The sequence below is a fragment of the Engystomops pustulosus genome, chromosome 5, assembly GCF_040894005.1.
Source record: "Engystomops pustulosus chromosome 5, aEngPut4.maternal, whole genome shotgun sequence".
Classification (NCBI taxonomy): domain Eukaryota; kingdom Metazoa; phylum Chordata; class Amphibia; order Anura; family Leptodactylidae; genus Engystomops; species Engystomops pustulosus.
Window position 1 is genome coordinate 166,779,676 of NC_092415.1, and position 24,511 is coordinate 166,804,186.

At 39.7% G+C, this 24,511-nt stretch overlaps 1 protein-coding gene across 6 annotated transcripts in view; it reads right to left on the reverse strand.

Moving 5' to 3' along the window:
* CREB5 (cAMP responsive element binding protein 5) overlaps window positions 1-24,511 on the reverse strand; it is a 328,890-nt gene that overhangs the window by 83,556 nt on the left and 220,823 nt on the right. The window lies entirely within an intron of this gene.

Below are 24,511 nucleotides of genomic sequence, written 5' to 3' on the forward strand. Positions count from 1 at the left end.
CTACAAGCAGAGGGGCCCCACTGAATACTGAGCCCCTTTTTTCTGTCTTCAATTTCCTGTCCAGATTCATAGAAAGCATTCTACGTATCTTAAAAATACTTAACTCTATATCCAGGAAGAGCCAAACAGACATGAAATTACACCGTGATCATCTTAAAGGGTTTGTTTAGTCACTACAACTTAGACCCTAATCACACTCGGTGATTAGTGGGGGTCTTAGTGGATCTCGAGAACTGGGGTCCATCATATCCCCATTGTACCCTGATTAAACAAAGCAGCCGGTCGCACATGCTTCCTACTTTATTCGCCTCTAGGGCGCTGACGGAGAAACCCTGGTGCAGTACTGGGACCTGCCACTCCATTCTTTTGGGGTTCCATGTGGATACAACAGACCCCCATTCTTGTGATTCCACCACTGAGACCACCATCAATAAGCAAGTTAGCCCATATCCTGTGGATATCAGCTCATTTGTTGTGACTGGACAACCCCTGTAACACTTCTGCTGCTCCTTTGTTGAAAGTAAGAACCCACACCCCCATGATCTGATTTAATGGCTAACCATTAAAGAGGCCCCCCTACCATCTACAAAATACAGAATGACATAACTCATTTGAATGTCACTGTGCCCCTGATCAATAAAGATCTTCTCTTTTGATATCTTTCCATCTTTTTAATAAATACCCCATCAGAAAAATATTATAACTAAAATAGTTCTCATATTAGTCAATTGGGTGTAAATCTTTAGATTTGTGTATGCATACTGTAAGGTAAGGTCACTCTCCCCCCTTCTTGGCTAGTGTAAGCTTATTTACATATACACTTCAGTGGCATATGTTTTGAACAAGTAAAAAGATGCTTAAAAAACACCAAACTAATGATAGTAGCAATGAAACGGGGTCATATAGCATTCTGCACTTGCCCCTTTAAGGATTACAATATGTTCAAGTGTACAGAATCTCCCAACCAAACAGACTAAAAGAGAAATAGATACAAGCCTTAGGGTTCTTATTTGATGTTTCATCCAAGTGTAAACTTTAGATTTAATATCATGTGATGACAGGGTGCCTAGCATCCCATACAACAGAGTTCCCATGAAACGCTACAGAATATTAGCTGCCAAAAGTTTGACTTCATACGTTCTATCAAATCATTTATGGATACATGAGAAATGGACAGTAAGTCAATGGTGTGGACAGTATTTAGGAGAAAAATAAAGATACAGTCACTCAGTTTCAGTAGGCCTCTGGGCAACAGAGCCTCAGTAGGCCTCATGCAGGGAAATCATGTGGCAGCATTAAAAATTCAGAAACTAAAACAGGCTCCTGTTTCCTAAAATATTCCCTAGTGTAATCATTCCTTTGTATATGGGGTTAATAGTGAGAGGACTGTGAAAACTGAAGTGATAATCCAGCTCTATAGGTTTTAGAAGAACTCTGGGTGGATCTATCAGCCTGAAGAGCTTTCTGCTCTCTGCACTGTAATGCTCCATGGCCCCTCCCTTCTGCTACAAGTAGCTGTATCAGGATTTTAGTTGGATATGTACAGTATTCATGCAGATTAGTGGAGAGGGATGTCTGAACAGTTTATTTAAAATAGCATGAAGCTCTTCAGGCTGGAAGACCCACCCAGAGCACTTGCCAAAACTGCAAATTCACATTCCTTCTGCAACTAACTACACACACAGGTATGGTTAAACTGGTCTTTAAAGGCTATACCTAGCACTGTTTGCAATTTATTATGGTCTAAACTGATGACAGATTCCCTTTTAACATTTAACATCTTTCACAATAGCAAAACGAAACAAAAGAAAGTCTATACAAACAATAATGAGAATATCATGTTGGGCAAGTTGCAGGCATTGAAAATACAGATGATCATTGACAGTGTAAGACGGAAGGCCTTATATATAATAGGCAATGAACATGAGTATGGAACATGGGATTTTTACAGTGATATCAGCTCAAGTTCAGTAAGAGATTTAACTTGCCTTTAAGTACCTATGGAAATTATGATGCTCAATTTCGCCAATCGTTTCAATGTATAAGAACATTTAACATATAAGTATATTACATCTAGTATATAATTTACCGGAACTAACAACCTGCAACCCAAAGTACCTGATTCTAGTATAACTGATACACTGTACTACATATAACTAGCATTGTCACATTATCATATCAGATTCATTAGAGTACAGCTACAATTTGACAAAATGGAACCAGGCTAGACAGTCTTAGGCTGCATTCACACTACAGCAAGGGGGATGTATATAGGGCCGACGTATATACGGCCGATAAACTCCCCCATAGACGGCAATGGGCGCGCGGCGCCCTACGGGAGCGGTGCGGTGCCGCACACGTACCGCTCTGTACCCCGTGAAAAAATAGGACATGTCATATTTTTTCAGGGCATACAGCGCTGTGCGCCATGTATCCCTATGGAGAGAGGCGGGGGTGAGCAGCGCTCTCCCCCTCCTCCTCTCCCCGCGCGCTGCCGTGGGCCCGCCGTGCTATGGTACGGCGGGCACCGGTCGTGTGAATCCAGCCTTAAAGTGCACAGGGTGTATCTGACAGTGACTAATGCTGGATGCCAGAGTTTTTCCACAATCCTGGAGCAGGATGTTTCATCTTAAAGGAAATCTACCACCAGGATGAAGGATTGTAAACCAAGAACAATGACATACTGGTGTGTGCCCCCTCTGGCAGGATCTGTTCTTATTTTAGCTTCTTATGCTCGTGTCTTCACAAGAAAGGGCTTTGAAAATAATGCAAATAAACCTGAGGGGCTCTTGGCTCCATAGCTGTTAATAGAACCAAGAGCCCCTACCAGGCTCATTTGCATAATTTTCAAAGCCTTTGTTTGTAAAAACAAGGGCATAAGAAGCTAAAATATTCTGCCAAAGGGGACATACACTTGCATATTTGTGTGCTTGGTTTTACAGTCTTCGATAAGCCCAATAATTATTTACACACAGAATACAAAAATAAAAATAAATACATAAATGCAGTGCACAAAATGTGAAACATTTGTGAAGCAAATTAAAACAGAATTCTGGTGATTGTTTGTGCTATTTTCGCGTTCCATAAAGAATATAATGGCTGCCATTTAAGAAAAAAAGTTCACATACATACTATAGATATAACACAGCAGAGAATACAAATGAAAAAAGTTATATAGTTCTAAATGTAAGAAAATGCCCCCAAGCCAGCAATACATTGTACAAACCATTAACTGTACATGAACTGCATTGTTAATCTCTTAATAAAATCATGATGTGGGATGGTACAAAGGGATATAATGATCTGTGGATATTTAACATAACTTCATGTATTGATGAAGAAGATGAGGAGCAGATTAGGGCCCTGGAGGTACAGCCCGTATAATAAAATAAATGCATGTAATGGTTTTAGAGGAAGTTCAAATGATTTCAATATGAACTCCTTGTTTTTGCCCACACATAGTAAAAGGTTACATGGTACATTAACCCTCCGAGTACTACTCAGACCTGGATGCATGTGGGTAGACTTGCATATGATACATATCCATCTCTAGAAATATGGGGAGTAGTTGTTTGACATTTGTAGTTTGTTTAGAGCCCCATATCAAAACTTCCTATTTGGTTACTGCTTATCTAAAATTAAAGTCCTACTCAACAGGTATCGGTCCAGATGTGTTGTGAATTTATGAGACATGTATTGATATGTGTTATGTGCTCATTATAGCAAATTACACATTAGCAAATCAAACCTATTTTAGGCGGTCCATACTTTTAAACTGGTCATAGATTTTACCGAATTTCTGTCAAAATCCTTGTTTGACTGAGAGCTAAGATATTTCTCCTGACCACCATAAACATACTTGCTTCTGCCAAGCATGCATGTGTTCTCAATATAGAGAGCAGAATAAGCAGCTGCCAGACAGCTTTGCCAACACTTTATCTTCCACAAGAATAAAAGGATTAGGCATGGTAAACTGAAATATACCAAAAACCTTTAATTTTGTGCCTTATAGGCAAGCATTGAATAGTCAGGGCACCCTCAATGCAAATATCTGAAGGTTTGGTCAGTTATTAAATATGTAGGATCACCTGTATACAATTATGGGCCCGAGGGACCAGAAGAAGACAAACTCCACTTGACCTTGTATCCAATGATAATGTAACTAGAGTGATTTGAAAGTAACTTATTACCGCATAAGTAAATATTCTATAGATATAACGAAGAACAATTAAAATTAAATTAAAATGAAAAGTGGACTGTTCTCTGTAGAGTACAGAGATTTATGGGCCCCGTTAGATTTTTAATAGTAATGACGTATCCACAGGATGAACCGGTAGAATCCATACACTGAAGGTCGCCATCCAGTGTATGGTGGCAGTGTCATAGAACCTGTGGATCCTTTACACTGCCAGGGAACTGAAGAGGAGCCTGAATGGAAGTTGTGTTGTATTTTCCAGGAAAAAAATGTATGTAAATTATGTATGTGTTAGCCAGGAGATGCCATAGCTTCAAAAATCGAAAATCTTTATGTTTCCCTCTATACTGTAAAAAATGAGAACCAATAATGGATCGCAATTACTGTGGACCCTTGTGGATAATTGAAGCAATGGAAGCCGTTACATTTTTTCCATGGTTATGTCATTTTGCTGAGGACTGGGTTGTGTGCACCACTATACCAGAGGACATCCTAAGGAGAGTTTGGAGTGACTGGGTGAGTGGACTATATACCTTTTTGTATTTTCCTGGTATCACCGCTACACATTGGAGGGCACAGCTATGCACTGTAGAGAGCCTGGTTAGAGCATGTTTAGATTTTAGGGCCAGACTATCAGACCCAACCAATTGGAAACTGATAACCTATCCAGTGTATACTGGGGAAAATGAATCATGTCTGGCACATTTACTATGATCTACCCAGTTTATAGCAGAAGTCTACGCTAGGCAGGAGCCTCTTAGTATATTGGGTGCATCGTGCGCCACACGGGGGGAACATCAAGACCGACGCATCATGCTGTTAGTCATTATAAATTTCCCACAACTGAATCCACATAAAAGTCATCCACAAAACCCCTTAAATCATGACTAATTTCTATCATTTTGACAGCAGACAACTTTTAATTAAAATTTTGTGCAATTTATCAAAAATAGCTTCATTACAATTGCAGGGTTTTTTTTACATTACAGATGGCAATTTGTTATGCACAATTACCTCTGAATTTTCCTTTACTATATCCCTTAGTACAAGTCATGTTTCCTTCAGTAATTTTGGGAAATCACCTCTATTCCTCAAGAATCTGGTTCTCAACAGTCATCATTCTCATGCCAGTTCCTATAAGAATTTTATCTTGAAATTGTCTAGACTACACAAACGCTTCCAGATGCATATGTTCTCTCCCACCCTTGTTTATTAATACACTTTTACTCCTGCAGTTTTATATTATTCTCAACTATTATTAATCCCCCGTGAACTGTAACTGCCTTTAATTTAATGTAAAAGAATCAAATCAATACTAAAATTCAATTTCAAACTGGAGGTGAGCAAGAAATATATTTAGCATCTATTAACAATTCAGCCCCAGTGAAGGCAGAACTCACTTTTATTTAATATTCAACAGATTTTTTATTCCTTGGAGGGGTAAGGTAAATTAAATTATTTCATTATATATGGTGGATTAATTTCATTATATATGGTGGATTTATTCATTATATATGCTAGATTTTGTCATTATATATGGCATAGTTATTTATTTTTATTATGTTATGACTTTTATAACACCAATATATTCCGTAATTCTGCGCAGAGATTCTCACTGTTCATATAAGTCCCAGATGGCCAACACGGCTCTAAAGCTAACTTTCCAATCTCAGGCAATACACGAATACACCATGGTCAATTTTATTTAAAGAGATTTCCCAGACCTTTGAGTTTTCAATATTATTTACCTAAAATTGACCTTAGGATATTTCATTAATATCAGATTGGTGGAGTTCTGATGGTAAGCATCCCCACCAATCAGCCATTTTCAACTACAGGCAGTCCCTGAATTATGTACAAGATAGGTGCTTTAGGTTTGTTCTTAAGTTGAATTTGTATGTAAGTCAGACCTGTATAATTTATAATTGTAACTCCAGACAAAAATTTTGTGCTGTTATGGGAACAAGGATTATCAATAAAGCTTCATTACAGACACCTTACTGATCATTGCAGTCGGACTAAAGAAAAACAAGCAGAGAACTTCGCCAGAGATCACAGTCGGCAGAGTGGTCTATCTTTAATTAGGGTCATTTGTAAGTGGGGTGTTCTTAAGTAGGGGACCACCTGTCCGATATGAGTAAATGAGTAAATAAACTACTAACCATTGCACGGTATATGAAACTGTCTTCGTTGGGCTTTGTCTATTGTATAGCTCCATCACTGGACTATTCTAAGAACACATGATCAGTTCTTATTATTGGACCCTATGATAATGATATTGATGACTTATCCTTCTAATAGGTCATCAACATCAAAAACCCCTAGAAGTCAAAACAAACTGTTTAAACTTATCAATATGTTCCTTGAGTGTGGGAAGAAGCTGTAATACATGGAGAAAACCCCATTCCACGAAAAGAAAAATGAAACTCCAACTACACATTTGGTGCTTGATCACATTTGAATATAGGATCCCAGCCCTGCATGATGATAGTGAAACCATAATCTTGTACACATAATCGGTTACATAAGAAAAAATTTATATTATATCCCTTTAGATCGTGGTCAGCAAAGGTCTGTAGCCTGTACATTAACTGGTGGCAAACTAAGGCTACATTCACACGGACGTATGAAAACGGCCGTATACGTACCGTTTTTTTACGGGTTACATACGGCCACATTCATTTCAATGGACAATACGTCCAACCATTTATATTGCCGTTTTTAACACTGGAGTGTACCGTACCGTATACTGGCCGTATAAAAATATAGAGCATGTCCTATTTTCTCCCGTATTTCAGTTCTGTATGCCCTAGAAGTTTATGGGCACGTATAAAATACGGGCTAAATACGTGCTGCATACGTATGAAAAACGTCACGTATATACGGGCTCATTCAGCCCGTAAATACAGGACTGGAAAAATCATACGGTCGTGTGAATGTAGCCTTTAGACTGTATTACCACAGTCACATAGGAGGGAATGTTTTGTGTTCAATCTTGTCCTAGGTAAAGACTTAATAGATGGATCCTATCGTTACTAAATTCAGATTATAATTTTTTCTGTACTCATGCAACAATTTTGTTGGGTTGACAGGGAAAGATAGAAAAGTGTTTTTATTAACTGGACCCGGTTTTTATTGTTTCCAATAGCACTAATATAGCACATTAATACAAAGCAGTGACCGCATTAAACATCAAAGTTCAAGTGCATATAAATAAACTATGAACTTCACCACCAAAACCGGATTAACTTGCCATGATCCCAGTACTTTCCAAATAAACACGCTCTCCCAGAGGTCACCCTGCAGCCATGTCAATGACAAAACAACACTAGCTTCTCACAATGCCTGTGTTTTAGTTATGGTGTATAGGGAATTAAAATATCTGACCTGGTTCTAAAGTGAATTCTCAAATATATTTGATGCCAATTTAAGATGATAGAAAACAAAATATTGGAGGTATTTGTATTTCTTGTAAAAATATGTGTGTTTCGGGGTGTCACATTTATATAGGATTAATATGGGTACCCTATTTTTTGACGTGTGTCATCAACCTCAGAGACTCTTTCATCGCTGTTGTAAAAAAAATCATAAACATTCAGTGGCTGAAGAAGTCAATCAGTATGAGAGTCTTAAATCAGTCACTCAGAGTTACGGTTGAATAAATTCAACGGGGAGGTTCCCATTTGTGGCGCAGCACTCGTGTGCCGGAAATGAAATCTACACTTGTCCCAGGCTGGTGTAGATTTCAGTGTGAATTTGTCGTAATAGGGCGTCACATAGATAGAAGAGTGAAAATTTAGGTTGCACGTGCTCTCACATGTTACCCTGGCTATTGCAGGAACGAAAATTGTGGAGCAATTTACAGGAGGTCCCCTACTTAAGGACACCCGACTTACAGACGACCCTTAGTTAAAGACGCACCTCTTTACCCACTGGGACCCCTGGCGAAGCTCTCTGGATGCTTTACTATAGTCCCAGACTGCAGTGATCAGCTGTAAGGTGTCTGTACTAAATCTTTCTTTAAAATCCTTGGTCCAATTACAACAAAAAAATGTGAAAATCCAATTGTCACTGGGACAAGAACATTTTTTGTCTGGTACTACAATTATAAAATATACAGTTTCGACTTACATACAAATTCAACTTAAGAAACCTATGGAACCTATCTGGTTTGTAACCCGGGGACTGCCTGTATAGTACAAGCACCAGCACCAACTTATACAGTATATGTCACTATACTTCTTAGATTTTTAATTTTTTTTATTGATAGCTATTATATTTGTAAAAATGGATTTGTGTACTTTGCAAATCTAAGATGAGTTTGGGTGATTATGTGTATTTTTCATGATTATTATTTTTATGTATTTCATAACCATTTAATAGTTATCAATAAATTGAAAAAATGGAACGTTCTAAGTAGTGTAGTGACATATATGGTGCCAGTCCTTGTACTAGATAAGGTATAGATTTCAGCTACAATCTGTGTCAGTTTTCTTTGCCCACATTATAGTAAGTTTGGCTGGTAAAGGCTTCTTCACCGTAGCTCGCCTTGTACCCTGCCGTGGCCACTTTTTAAAAAAAGTGGTTTATGTCGTGCAAAAGGGCCATAAAATCACAACTTCAGTGGCGCTTTCCAGAAATTGTGACTTTATGGGGGTCATTTACTAAGGGCCCGATTCGCGTTTTCCTGACATGTTACCCGAATATTTCCGATTTGCGCCGATTCTCCCTGAATTGCCCTGGGATTTTGGCGCACGCAATTGGATTGTGGCGCATCGGCACTGGCATGCACGCAACGGAAATCGGGGGGCGTGGCCGAACGAAAACCCGACGGATTCGGAAAAACCGCCGCATTTAAAACGAAAAATCTGTCACGGAGCTTGCACTTACCTTCACTCAGCCTGAGCCGGTGAACTCCAGCGCGTTCCGACGCTTTTCAGCGCAGCAGCGCCAACTGGTGGATGGCGGAGGAACTACCTTAATAAATCCCGGCCAGACCCGAATCCAGCGCAGAGAACGCGCCGCTGGATCGTGAATGGGCCGGGTAAGTAAATCTGCCCCATTATGCCTTGTGCATAAAGCTGTTGTCCAAGGTAAGATGTATTGGCATCAGTGATCCTCAAGAAAATGAATCACTATAAATCTACAACAACCTTGTTCCTAACACATTTTTACAAAAAAATATAATGTTCTAGATCAAATTCATATTTGCAAAGTTCAATTCGGAAATTCCATGCGCATTATTTTCTACTTTTCACTTTATACTCTAAAGATCATATCCTTCAGATCCCCCACATTTCTTTGAAAAGTGACATATTCCGCTGATCAATAATGATTACATTAACCTGCACCAGAACTGTCCTGAGATGTTCCCTGTTTTGTGCAGGCATTAAAAAAATGTATGAATTCCAATTTCTTCTGATGAATGTAATTTAAAAGTAAAATCTGGCAAAATAAAAACTTATCTAAAATAAAGATGCCAAAAAATACAAAATTCTATTATTAAACAAAAAAAATACATATATACATTTTATATCAACTTAACCGTTCTACTTGTAATATAAATAAAAACATAATATCGTACGCCGTTCCGAGAATAGTAAAAAAAACTTTATAAAAACATAAAATAAATAAAAATAGCTAAATGTTACACACAAAAAATAAACGTGCATGATGAGTTGGAAAGCTCAAAAAGTCACCTCCTTTGAATATGTTCACACCTTTTTACTACAGTACAAATCTAAGGTTTGCAATTGAAGCCTGGCCACTAACGTGCAGGCAAAAAAACAAACGCTTGAAGATTTTTTGCAAAAGTTGGCCTAAGTCCACCTAAAATAGCTGTAATGTACGTGGCTCCTTAGGGGTTAATAATTAATTTCCCAATATTGACATGTATGGGTTTGCAGTTTCTACCCCACTTTGTCACTACTCACAGGTTTACACCCCGGTGAATACCTGGTACGTTCCTCGGTGGCACATGTTGTGAGATGTACACTTTCAGAGCAGAACACTTTGCTGGGTTAGTAATTCTATCTGTCGGAATAAGCTGCTATTATTACATTTAACTCCATCCCTCATATCCATGTTGTCAAAAGTGCAATTCATTCTGAATATGAAAACAAAGCTGGATCACGCACAGACTTGCTTGTAGGAGCTTCAGATGTAAAACACAATAATTCTCATTTTTTTATTACAATTTCCCTAAGGGAAAGTATTTTATTACAAAAAGAAAAGGGAAAAAGTCTCGAACAAACTATGGGTTATGTATCGATGCATTGTTCTATCACTAATCTAGTTCCTAGAGAGCTGAGCCTCTGCAGACAGATTACTTTTACCTGTGTACTTGTATAAACAGCATTCATGGAGTCACAGACTAGATAAGCCTTTCCTTCAATTAACATGTCAGGAGTGACAGGTAGACGTTTCAGGCTCCTGCCTATAGTGATAAATGGTGCGCTGCCCCGGACCCTGGCCTGCCGCTGTCACATTGCTTAATCATAATGAAGTGTCCAGGATAAATTATCCACTTGGCTATGTAATGTATTGCCAGAAAAGAGCTGCGTATGTATGGAAATTTACTATAAAAATCAGGCATGATAAACCAGGGACACTTACTCAAAGATCCAGGCACCGTGACGGTGGTAATCTTCTTGTATTTGTTATCAATGGTCTCCTTCCTTCTGAAATCATTATTTAAAATTATGCTATGCAGCCTGAAGGGCCCTGGGGGTTTTACCAGAGCCCCTCTGTGCAGCAGCTTTACAGTCTGTTACACTCTTACACTCTCCCCCTGCTCCCTCATCACTTCCCCCTCTGATGTAATCTCACTGCAACTGAGAAAGTTTCAGGGCACAGTGGGAGGATTCAGTGCTCCTGCACAGTGTAACAGCCTGCTAAGCGGCAGCACCGAGGGGATCTGTTGACACTCCCCATAGCACTTCTGACTTATTCGCATAATTTAATTTTAGATTAAGAAGGAAGCAGGCCATAGATAAAAAAATATAAGAAGATTACCACAGTCACGGTGCCTGGATCTATGAGTTAGGCCCCTTCTACACTGGCGTTTTTCACGCGCGAGTTCTGCGCGTGCATTTGACGCGCAGAACTCGCATTGCACTCTGTCCCATTGTATTCAATGGGTCTTTCTCCATTTGCGTGGTTTTCAACGCGCGTGCTTGCGTTCGTTTGCACGCGCGTCAAAATTGCAGCATGCTCTATTTTTGCGTTTCACGCGCGTTTTTCACGCACCATTCAAGTCTATGGGGACGTATCAAAAACGCATTGCACTCGCAATCATTGCAAGTGCAATGCGAGTGCAATGCGTTTTAAACGTAAGGGTTGCTAGGTGACCAGAATAACATTATTTCCCCTGCTCGCGAACGATCATTTAATTAATAAAACACAGTGAAGAACAGTGAAGAATAGAATAAAAACAGTGAACACAGTGAACACAGTGACCACAGGATCATTTAAGATAAAAACACAGTGCAGAACACAGTGCAGAATAGATTACAGATGTTCGGCACATCTGCTTACTTGTCGGGAGATACGCGCGGAACGGCGCGAACAAAATAGCATGTGAAGAACAATATATATTGCACTGTGTTTTTATCTTAAATGATCCTGTGTTCACTGTGTTCACTGTGTACAATGATTTTATTCTATTCTTCACTGTTCTTCACATCTGCTAAATTGTCGGGAGATAATATACGCGCGGAACAGTGAAGAATAGATCGCAGATGTTTGCAAATTATCAGAAGACATTATTTTTCAATTAAATAACACATTTTAATCCCAAACCATGGTCCCTTTGAAAACTGCTTGAGTCTCCCATTGAAACGCGCGTCAAAAATGCGCCGAAAACGCAAAAACAACGCTAACAACACGCGCGTGAAAAACGCAAAAACGCAAATTACTCCAAGGAAAAATGGAACAAAAACGCAGCCAAAACGTCAGTTTTTCACGCATTGCACCCTGACGTGAAACGCAACGCTAGTGTGCAAGAGGCCTAAGTGTCCCTGGTTTATCATGATTCATGGTAGATTTCCCTTAAGACAATAGCAATTTAATAGTATCTGCTCTGCGAAGTTGTTAAACAGCCTCTAAGGACCTATTCACATGTTTATTTAGAATTTCATTGTTCCTCTCTGTTTTAGGAGCAGTTTTAAAAAAGTGACTGTGAACCTTTTAAATGCACTTAGTGGCGGCACAAGGGTGCCGCCCTCTTTGATATACATTTTCGATAAAATTATTATTTATAATTATTATTTCTTTTAAAAAAATTAGAAATAACAAAAATAACACAGATGAGCAGTATTAGGGTTACGTCCAAACATACTCAGATGCACCCATACCCCTATCCCTGGTGTTGTGACAAACTATACTAAGTATCTCTGGAAAATAAAGGCAGCGTGCTGTCTCGTCAGCCTCAGCTTCCTAAACCTTCAGCAGATTGCAATCTGAAGACCAGTGAAAGACATCTTAGGATAGATACATTAGGGGCAGCGTAAGTTCACAACAAAGAAACCATAGTGGCTTTTTCACAGTATCAGACAATCTTCACAAAACAATCTAGAAGCTTTAGAAGATAACATCTCCAGCTCTTCACCGCTCTAGGGGTGCGTTGATGGAATTATTATGAGTCTCGCCAGAAAAAGCAGATGTTTAGATGAGAGTTTAGTTTTCTGTCTTCAAGAATTATCTAAGGACCAACATCAAACCTCCAACCATATAGAAATCATGTGGTTTATGAATAGAAGAACATCTAATATCTTCTCCAAACATTTGAAGTGACAACTATGTAACTTGAATTGGACATGGATATCAGAGCAAATCTGAGAGTTTCATCAGTCACTTTCAAGTGCCTATTTAGAAAATAGTTTGTGCCCGGGATTAGATAAACCACATAATTTTTCTCCATAGGGTATTGTTCTTGCTGCCCAATACAGTTTTGGGTAAATGGGGCATAGATGGAGAGTACAAGACACAGGAAAAACAACCTATTGACAAGAGACGTTGGCAGGCATTTATCAATTTAGGTGCAGGGTGGCGCAGGAAGTGTGCTATAGTTTCAGTGGGATGAAGGGTGTGGCACAAGGGATTAATGATTCGGCGCACAAACCAAAAGGTTAAGAGCTGTCTCCGCATTCAAGAAGGTGAAACAGAACTCCGTAGAACAGTGCGCCAAAGCAAGTTGGAAAAATAGAAGCGCGGGAAAAGTGATGGATTCACAAGTGGCGCAACAAATTTGCCGCCAAAAAAAAAAAACGAGTCATGAGTGTCGGAAAACCACCAAAATTGTGGTGCAAGGGAAATAAAATTTCACCAGTTTTCTCTTTGAAAGGCGATAATAAATGCCGCTTTTTCTGAGAAACAAAGGGGGAGATTTTTAAAGATTGGCACATTGGGCCACATGTATCATAATTTTGTCTCTCTGAGGGGAATTTTGGCGGCTCTTTTTTGCACCTTATGTATGATCCTGTCTTTTTACTTGTGATACATGTTCGGTTTTTCATATCCTGGCAGGCACCAATTTTGGCTTCTTTTTGAGACTTTTTGTTGCAAATGTCTCAAATCCAAAAACAGCAAAAAGTGCAACAGTGCAAAAACAGCAAAATGTCTGACGGAACATCTGGAAAACAATGATACATAAGGCACACTGTACAAAGATGCAGACAAGGCGTACTTGAAACACAACATAGTTAAAAGTCGCAAAAATGGCGCAAAAAAGGCAGAAGTCGCTAAAATTTTACAATTTGCCTAGCTGAAACTATGATACATTTACCAGAATAAGTCTTAGTTATCTTATTCAGGTGTGCAACATGCTGGATTTAGTAAACGGTTCCGACCCATCAGTAATTCTGGCACAGCAATCATGCAACGGAATGAAATCTATCCCGGGTCTAGCCTGCCATAAATTTAATCTATAACCTGTGCCAGTACTTTGTCGCAGGCTATAGTAAATTTGGCTGACCAGGAAGTCCCCGCCTACCCTTTGCCCTGCTATACCCACTATTCAAAAACTGTCATGGGGTGTGGAAAACTGATCTTGAGAACAGGGGTCTATTGTATCCCCATCGTGCCCTGAGATGAAGAGAGCAGCCAGTCGCGCATGTGCTGGCTCTATTCATCTCAATGGCTCCATCGGAGTTGTTGAGTACAGTGCTCGGTTATCTCCGTCAGCACCATAGAGATGAATGACCAACTTGCAGCTCTCTTCACCTTGGGCTACAACGGACACCCATTCTTGTGAGAGCTGAGACCACCACCGATTAGCAAGTTAGCCCCTATTCTATGGATAGAAGCTTACTTGTATGCTACTGGAGAACCCATTTAAGTTTAAGTGGAGCAATGGTAAAGTACAGATGCTGGGACAGGCATTTAGAAGGGGATTTTGGCGCACACGATGGAATTTTGCCGCAGCGACACAAATAGGGGGCGGGTCATTGGACGATCCGACTGATTCGGACAAACCCCAGGATTTAACTTTAAAATTGTGTTGCATGCTATGCACTTACATACACCTGGAGGAAAATGGTGAACTCCGGGGGACCTGATCGGAGAAGCGGAACATTCAGGATAACGAGCGCATGATCTTATTGAATTACGGCACAATTGTCCAATGGCAATGCACTCTCAGGAAATCCTCCGGACCGGGTAAGTAAATGTGCCCCATTATGTTACCCCATGACATAGATCAGAAAAGATTTCAGTAAACCTTAGTTTGTTTTGGAGCCTGAGAAGTGAAGAAAGAATTATTTATCTATGACAACATATTATGCAAAGTTTATTCTTTTTACTTGTAAATATGTTTTCATTTATTGTATACAGAAACTCTAATAATTGAAGTAAATAATGTCTTTAAACAATCCTCATATTACTCCAGCATTCAGTATCAAATTCGCACTGGCTTCTATAAAGTAGCTGCACAATGGAATTGTAGTTTCTTTTGTGACTCACATGACAGTGTGAAACGTATTCAATATATAACGTGACCTGAGGATTAATGTAAAGGTTAATGTTTCTCTTAAAATTATATCAGTCACCAGGGAGAACCTATTAGACATTCTGCGAGTTCTTAAAATGTTCCAGTCTGTTGTGTAAAAAGAGTTACTGTATATTCTTAAAGTGGCTCAGCTCCTCGCGAGTAACTATCGCAAACGTGTTAATGAGCGGCGCAAGTCATTCCCAACATTACAGAGATTTATTTTGTGATCAGACGGCGGCACAATAATGAATAACGCCTTGTCCACATGTAGCAGAGCATTCTGGTACCTAAATGCTTTTTTTCCCCAAATGAACAGAGGGTATAAAGGAAAAAGTTGACGGAAAAAAATAAGTTAAACTCCCTCTCTTACACCTGTGCTGTTGGATGTCTTTGTTCACTATATACTGTGACATTATTACGCCCATTACTGCATACGGAGACATCACTGGTAAAGTATTCCTAAGAAGGATCATCAAAAACTTTTTGGTGGATTTTTTTTTCATAATTAGATATCATGTGTAATCCGTATGATATCACTTTGTGCATTACTTTATACTGTAAAGGCTGTGTACACTGTACCATGACACAGAGAATTACCATTGTCTCATAGATTGACCGTGTGCATTTATTCAGTGTTGTTACAAATAATCAAATAGCTCATATACTGTTACAACACTGGGGCAGATTTACTTACCCGGTCCTGTCGCGATCCAGCGGCGCGTTCTCTGTGGAGGATTCGGGTTTTCCGGCGATTCACTAAGTTAGTGTGCCTGATGTCCACTAGGTGTCGCTGCTGCGCTGAAGTCCATCGAAGTTCGCTGGAGTTCACCAAGCTATCCTGGGTGCAGGTAAGTGCGTATCAAGTGACACTCTTTTTTCAAAAATATGGCGGTTTTTCCGAATCCGTCGGGTTTTCTTATGGCCACGCCCCCCCGATTTCCGTCACGTGCATGCTGGCGCCGATGCGCCACAATCCGATCACGTGCGTTAAAAACCCGGGGCAATTCACGTAAAATCGGTGCAAAACGGTAAAATTCGGGTAACCCGACGGGAAAAATACAATTCGGGCCCTTAGTAAATGACCACCACTGTGTGCAACACTGTGTAAAGCCGGATTGACTTGCGCCTTTTGCAAAAAGGCCCTTAAAAAGTCTCATAGTTACTCCAGTCCCCTGCTGGTCTATGTGCTGGGAAATTTTATACATTTTGAAACCCTTTTGGGGAGACTTTAAAAAAAAAAAAAAAAGTAGAACATAAGAACATTTATTAAAGGACCAAAGTCAATTTAAAGGCGTTTCTCCATGAACTAAAGTACGGCCCTATCCCCGGGATTAACTTCCTGATCAGTGGGAGACCCCCACAGATCGCGAAAACAAGGGGTCAGTCGGACCCCTTGTCGCTCCATTAGACTAATGGAGCAGACGGCCGCGCATGACTGTTCTGCTCCATTAATCTCTATGTGAGATCGGACCCCTCGTTTTTCATGATCTGTGGGGGTCTCAGCACCCCACTGATCAGCAGTTAGGCCCCATCTCGTGGATAGGGCCTAACTTTAGTTTTTTGGAAAACTCCTTTAATGAATCTGATGAGCAGTAAAGATCCAAACACAGACATGGAACAGTCACAAGGAATCCTGTGTGCATGTGTCATTTGACATCACTGTGTGCATTGTGACATTGTGATATGACGTCATTGTATACTCCTATACTGCAACTGTGTGCATTATGCCTGTACCATGAAATTGTGTTTACTCTCTTTGTTCTATGACATCACTGCGTGCACTATTTTGAGAGTTATTACAGCACTATCATTATTATCTATGTAGCATGACTTCACTCTATGTATTATTTATATTCCCTATCATCACTCTGGGCATTATTCATAGTTGGCGCTATACTCAATACAGGGATGGAACAAGGAGTACTGCGATAGTCACCCACCTTAGGCGCAACACATGTATGAACCTCTTTTCACAGACACATGGGCTCTGACAAGAAAACAGTTCAGATGAAGAGATGTCTTGTGCATTGAATTACTAACTCTTAAACTTTGTACCAAGCTCCAAAATGTAGTGTTACTGCTTAAAGGCAGTAAAACTTTTGGTTCAGGAATGGGTTGTGCAATCATTATGGCTCCTGACAGCGAACCTCAAACTTTATCAGGGTATGGCTACATTCACACTGCCGTATGGGAGACGTATATACGGCTGACGTATAAACGCTGTATACATACTTCCCCCATAGAAGGCGATGGGCGCACAGCACCGTACGGTGCAGCACACGTGTGGCACCGTACCATTCCATAAGCGGGAGAAAGATAGGACGGCGCCGTGCGCCATATATCACTATAGAGAGGGGTGGGGGGTGAGCAGCCCTCATCCTCTCCTACTCTCCCCGGCGCTAACCCGTGCCCGCCGCACTACGGTACGACAGGCACACGTTAATGTGAATATAGCCTAAGTATAATATGGATTACCCTATTAGCAGGGCCGGATTAAGGGAGGTGGAAACCCCCGGGCAGCAGGGCCAAAAAATAAACCTGTGGCCCCCCAAAAAAACTATTTCATGACCAGTCACGTTCAGTAAGAGGCTAATATAATAATAACACTTTGTAGTTACAAGCAGTAGTGTAGAAAGTATCTGTCATATGGGACTGTAGGAGAATTTTATAGGAGACAGATGAAGAAAAATAGGTATAGATTTATAGAAAGATGACAGATGCATAAACATAAAGTAGATGTGTGTATATATATATATATATATATATATATATATATATATATACATACACATTTATAGATGACGTAGATAGATATGAGAGATGGAAGATCGACAGATATATATTAGATAGGAGATAAATAGGTAGATAGAAGATATAGAGATAAATAGAAAGACAAAAAAGTAGATAGATAAATGATTAAATATATAGATAGGAAATAGGCAATTTATAGGAGATCGATAACTAGATGGATAGATGATAGATAGATAGATAGATAGATAGATAGATAGATAGGCAGTAGATAGATGATAAGCATCGTCACCCGGGCATTCAACCAAGGGGTATTAAAAGAGCAATACATCCTCTGCCCACAAAAGTCCATATGCAGGGGGCCCCTTTAGGACAGGGGACCCTGGGCAAATCCCCAGCTTGCTGACCCCTAACGCCGGTCATTGATATACATTACATGTTAGCTTAGCTGCTGGCCTGGCTGGCGGCTCTCTTCTCCTCTCACTGATCGGGCTGAGTGAGGAAGTAAACCTAACACCGATTGGCTAGGACTTGGCTGGCAACCAGTGAAACCAACCAGTGCTAGGTCACTCTGCATGCAGCACAGGTTCTGAAAATCACACTGCATGCATAATCTGATTGGGTATGGGTAGGTGCCCGCTGCTCATCACTCCCAGGGACAGTCGGCTCACAGCTGTGAGCTCACTGTCAGACATTTCTGGTGGGGGCTCCATTAGGAGTAAAGTGGTAGGGGCCCAGGGGCCTTATACTTAGACTGGTAAAGTGGTGCAACCACATTATCTGTAGAATGGTCTTGCCGTTGGAAACAAAGTCTTTATCTGAAAACCTGTAATTTTAGATAATCCTTTCTAAGAAACAAATAGGAGAATTCCATAATGGTCTCCTCATGCAACGTTTTTATGTTTGTGCTCATTTGCATGAAATATTAATAAACGTGGTCTGAAATATTTGTGACCTAAACCCGCGTCACTCGGAATAAGTCAAACAACAGTTATCAGCATCTTGAATGACTAAAGCTCAGCTCTGCTGAAACAATAAACCTCCTAACCCCAACCTTTATCTCACTGTCTGCCAGCTCTCTGTTGACTTATGTTTAAGGATACCGGCATATGTTTTAGGAAGAGATATAAGAAATAAGGGAAATATGCTGGGATTACTGTAAACTGCAAACTGCTGGCAAAATATTTAGGTTTCTTTTGGTCTGGAGCCAGAGATTTTTTTTTTCCTCGGGAAATGAACACCACATCTTTATTAGGTTATGCCTATCTTTTTTTTTTATTTAAAACATACTTTACATACTTGGCTTGGTGCTAGGAAGAAATATGATAATGCATTTCATAAGCAAAATAAATAAACAAGGGCTACGATGTAAAGCAGCAGGTTCATGCGTTACAATTTGCTCTCTACGTGGATCTTGCTACCTTCTGATCAAACCTGACAAATAAAATTGACTGTATTATAGAGAGGGGGGGCGTAGATATTTCCAAATAATATCAATTATGTGATATTATGTTTTAGGACTGTATATTGAGATAATCGCTTGTACGACGCTTATCCGAGACATAGCTAAGATTTCCATTACAAGTATCCAGTTTTCTATCCTACCACTATCCAAGCTACATTGGTGGTTTAGATAAAAGGGAGATTTTGAAGTGGTTTTCTATAACAAAAAATGTAAAAGGGCTATTGGGACCAATAACATAAGTTTTCTGCCTCATTCCCTGCCTTAGTAGTACAAATGCCAGGAGAGACACAGTAAGGCTTCATTTATATTTTGTTTTTAGCCTTCTGTTGTAAGGATACATCAGGCGGATTCCAGAATTGACCTTACAATGAAAGGCCACTGTTAGTGATGAGCAGACCTGAACCCGCAAAGTTCAATGTTCAGTTTAAGTCCGCAGAACATGAACCTGGACTTCAGTCAGAGGTCCAAGTTCAGTTCACCCTGCACACAGGTAACACCCACAATCGGCGCTGGCACCTTTCACATGTGATATCCTTCATATGTTTTGGGGTAATCCGCCTGTGGCATGTACTTGCTTGCAGCATGTAAAGAATAACACCCACAATCGGTGACAGCACAAACACCAGCGGGTATTACCTGTGGGTGAGGGGAGAAGAGTTAACACCTGTGATCGATTGAAGCACTGATCACAGGTGTTTGGATTTGCGTCCAGATCCCCAAACCTGGGCTTTTGTTGGCCAAACCCGCTGGACTCGAACACTGATGCATAGTAGCTGGAATGTATGCTTATACCCTAAAAGTGGGAGGAGAAAAAAACATTGGCAGCAGTCAGTGATTGGCTGTTGGTGATATTCAGGGCGTTTCCCCCGTTTCCTAAAATGGACAATTACATCACTGAGGACTTTCCACAGCCTATGATCAGTTGAGGTCAGGGATAGAAACAATACAATTTCATCCATTGGGGCACATTTACTTAGAAAGTAAGGAATTGCACCAAATGCTGCGCGCCGCAATGCACTACGATCGCGCTCCAGAAATCATGAATCTGGCGCCTCTCTGCATTAGCTCAACAGAGTACACCATCATTTTTGTGGTGCACCTTCAACATAGTGCGTGCAACACAATTTGCAAGTTAAATACACCACACAGCCCCTAATTTGTGTTTCATGAAGGCCAGTGCAGCTGCGCCACAAAAGGGTTGCGTACGACACAATAGTGGCGCAGACACTTCTTAAATACCTGTGCAAGATGTTTTAGCCTAGAAGTACGTGCAAAATTCGACGAAAGTGCCGCGCAAAGCCCTTAGTAAATGTGCCCCATTATATGTCTATGAACATGCCCTGCGTATAGTCTTGCAGCTTTCTTGGCGTGTAAGCTGAACATATCCATAAAACGTGATGTGAATGTGTTCTAATGTGCAGCTGGGATTTGGGTGGCATGTGAACTTGAGTGGAAAGGGATTGGGAAGAGTAAACTTTTGTTCTGCTCAAGTGGTGGTGGTTGTGTCTGCTGAGCCAATCCCTGGTCTGAATAAGTGGCACATGACCACTTATTGACACTAGTGGACATGGGCAGAATGAACGTGATATAAGCATTTGTCGTCTAGAGGGACCAGAAACTGCTGAGACTAGTAGCAGCCACTGGACCATTGGACAATTGTAAAATCCATTTAATGGCCCCATGTGGAGCCATTTTTTTAGTTCATCAATACTGCAGATTTGTCATCAATATTTTGCAGGTGAAAAAGTCCCTAGCATATTATACAATGAAAATGTATGTGGAGCTCGCCCCCACACAAAATATTAACCTTTGGAGAAAATATTATATGTTGCACGTTTTTTTTCCATTTTCCCTGAAAAAGCATAGTATATCCATGTGGGTTCTGAAGCTGTGTATTCAGAACAGAGGAAGGTACTGTAAAAATGATACCTAACGAGTATCGGAAGAGTGTACATTTTCCATTTTCTAGCAAGTTGGACATCTATAAAGACATACAGGTAAACAGAAAATACATACATAATAGCTATATAGTAACATAAGTAATGGGAAAACTATAGAGAGACTAGTTAGCTTGGTGCCTTCATGTGTGCATGGGTACTGGGATGTGGTCGAGTAGTAATATTCAGAAATAGTGTAGAAAAAAGGGGGATATATAGACGCATTACTTAAAGAATGAATAATAGAAATAATAATTTAATTGATAAGGGCAACATGTTTCAATGCTGGTTTAGCAACCGGATGAGCTGTTCGGGAAAGAGTGCATGATGCAGGCATCGCCTTAATTAATAAAATCATTATTGCTATAATTTATTTGAGACGTAGAGCGTCTTATATACCCCGATTTTTCTACACTTTTTCCCAATAGGTATACAGTTAGATAGATAGACAGATAGATAGATAGATAGATAGATAGATAGATAGATAGATAGATAGATAGATAGATAATAGAAGGGGAGATAGATAGACAGATAGATAGATAGATAGATAGATAGATAGATAGATGCGTCTATAAATGAAATCAAGTTCTAATTGTACAAATAAATCCCTGCTTCTTCAATCCCTGCTTTCATTTTTTGGTCACAGAAACTTAAATCACAGACTTAGGATTCATTTCTAAGGGGAAAGAGGAAATTTACAGCAGAGGTTATCCTTCCTCCAAGTAACCATATTGCACCTTCTACATTTACCCATTTTGTACTTTGCTGCCTTTGAGTGTGGAGTTGGCAGTGAATGATGCTGTATACAGACGCCCCCATCTCACCCCTGAATAGAACATTTACTTAATCCTGAAACTCTTTCAACATTTTTAAAAGTTATGATCAAACCAGAAACAGAATTTAAGGAAAAATCCTTCCAGGGTTGACCTTTAGACTAGAGATAGACCAGTTAGTAAACCATTAAACTAATCACTAAATATTTAAGAGAGAATATAAAGGAGACTTGTTCCATAGAGGCCACGTTTCTGCAGTAGACGTGCCTGGCAGGGGAAGGAGGTCACTGACTCATTAGATCTTCTGAAACTATTGGGGATAACATTCCACCTCTGCACCAGACAAATGTTCTGTGCATGTTAGGAACAGTGACAACATCTACTATCAGGTTAATCATAATGTGGAATATATAGGTGTGTCAAGTGCTGAAGTCCTAAAAAAACCCAGGATCTGCCCTTTCCTTAGTATTTCCAAATGTCTATGTAACCAGAGAATTAAAGCTTTGTATAAGAACTGAAGACTGAAATAATTCAATACACAACATTTTGTTGGGGGTCACTTTTTGGTATTTTTTAATATCTTATACTGTACTTATAACTATACATCTTCAATAGGTCTGTAGACTTAGACATGAAGCTGGATGACTGTCCAATGGGTTTACAGGGAACTGAAAATCAAAGTTGAAGTCCGGTAATTGTTATATTTATAAATAAAAGTTGAAGTAGTTTTTATATCTGTAAATGAAAGTTGAAGTAAGTTTCATATTTCTAAATGATGAGTCACCAAAGTTTAATCCATTATGAAGAAATCTTCATTTTCTGGGGGGGATCTAGTGGCTATGCCACAATACAAGCCATAGCATAAACCACATAACCCACGTTGTCATATCTAAATACGATTCTAATAGGATGCTTATACTAGATATCGCTTTCAGATTGCACTGACACTTTAATAGCTTAATAGATGGGCAAACATGACATATCATACATGTCTTCAATTTTAACAATCACAGTTAATATTATATTACAGTTTCCTTGAGCAACTTTTATCTTGTCTATATGTATGTTAGCCAATTGATTAAAGTGACACAAATGGAGAGTTATTATGTGGCCACCACTAGAGAGGGTCACCAGTATGTTGACTTTTTAAAAGGAATACTTAAAGGGGACCTGCCATCTTTCCTGATGTATCTCTTTTAGTAAATATTTGCATTTTCTGTGGAAGAATTCAGGAACATCTGCTCCTTCTCCTTAAATTCATAAATCATTTGGTAGCTGTAACCAATTGCAGGGTGTCCCTTAATCAAGAATGAGCATCACCCAGTTAGCAAAGTAGTAATAAATGCTCAAGTGAATACTTAGTTATGATAATCCAGAACTGTTATTTCAAGGGGAATACACTTATCTACTAAAACAGACATGTCAGGAGATATGATAAGTCCTTTATAATAATATATCAAATATACAATCTTACCATGAACCCTAAATTAAAGTCTTTCTATCCCTTAAGGAAACCTTATCCCTATATATCACTGGGGGGGTATTTAACATACGCCAGTGCTCGTGTGTCAGTGTATGGTAGCCAGATACATCAGGAGTCTCTGGGTGGCTGTGCAGAAATAAGAGCAACTGGCACCTTTCATGTATGAGAAGACACCAGCTGCAGCTAGTGCAGCCGTCTCTGTACAGGAACACCCCAGGCCGGCCTACTACTCCCAGCTGGCAGCACCTACTCTATGCCGATCCCTGGCATGGAGGTGGCAAAAAGGGGAAAATAATCGCAAGTGCTAGCAATAATCTAGCATTTGCAATTATTTCAGGGCTTCTATGACAATGTGTCCCGATGCAAAAGCCCTGATAAATACCCCCCAACAAGTCGATTCGCCTACACCCTCGAAACAAGTGGCTAATGTATATATAGACTGCTTTAACTTCAGACATTATGCATTCCAGACATTTGAAAATATGAGACCAAGAGACCAACTCAAGAGATGAGCCTTATACTACAAACATCTTTAAGAGAAAAGGCTAATACAATGAAGAATTACACCTCTTGTAAAAAGTATAATGTGTTTCATATGTTCTTAATACATCAAGTGCATATATTTGGCCATAAGCTTAGATCCATAGTGCTCAATTTTATATTCCTGTCTCAAAGGTACATCCATAACCTGCCAAAAAGACAACATACCATAAATCATTAGATACACAGCTAAAAGAAAGAATCAGAACTTGTGCACGTCAGCAATTTATTTCCTCTGTTTTCAGCTGACCGAGTGGATGTTGAAAGGATCTGCATTACAGAACTTGTGTGACAAATACTTGGTCAAAATCTAATGATGAGGGAATACACATTACTGCTGGTGGAAGTACTAATACAACTGTGACAAGTATGCTACACTGTAT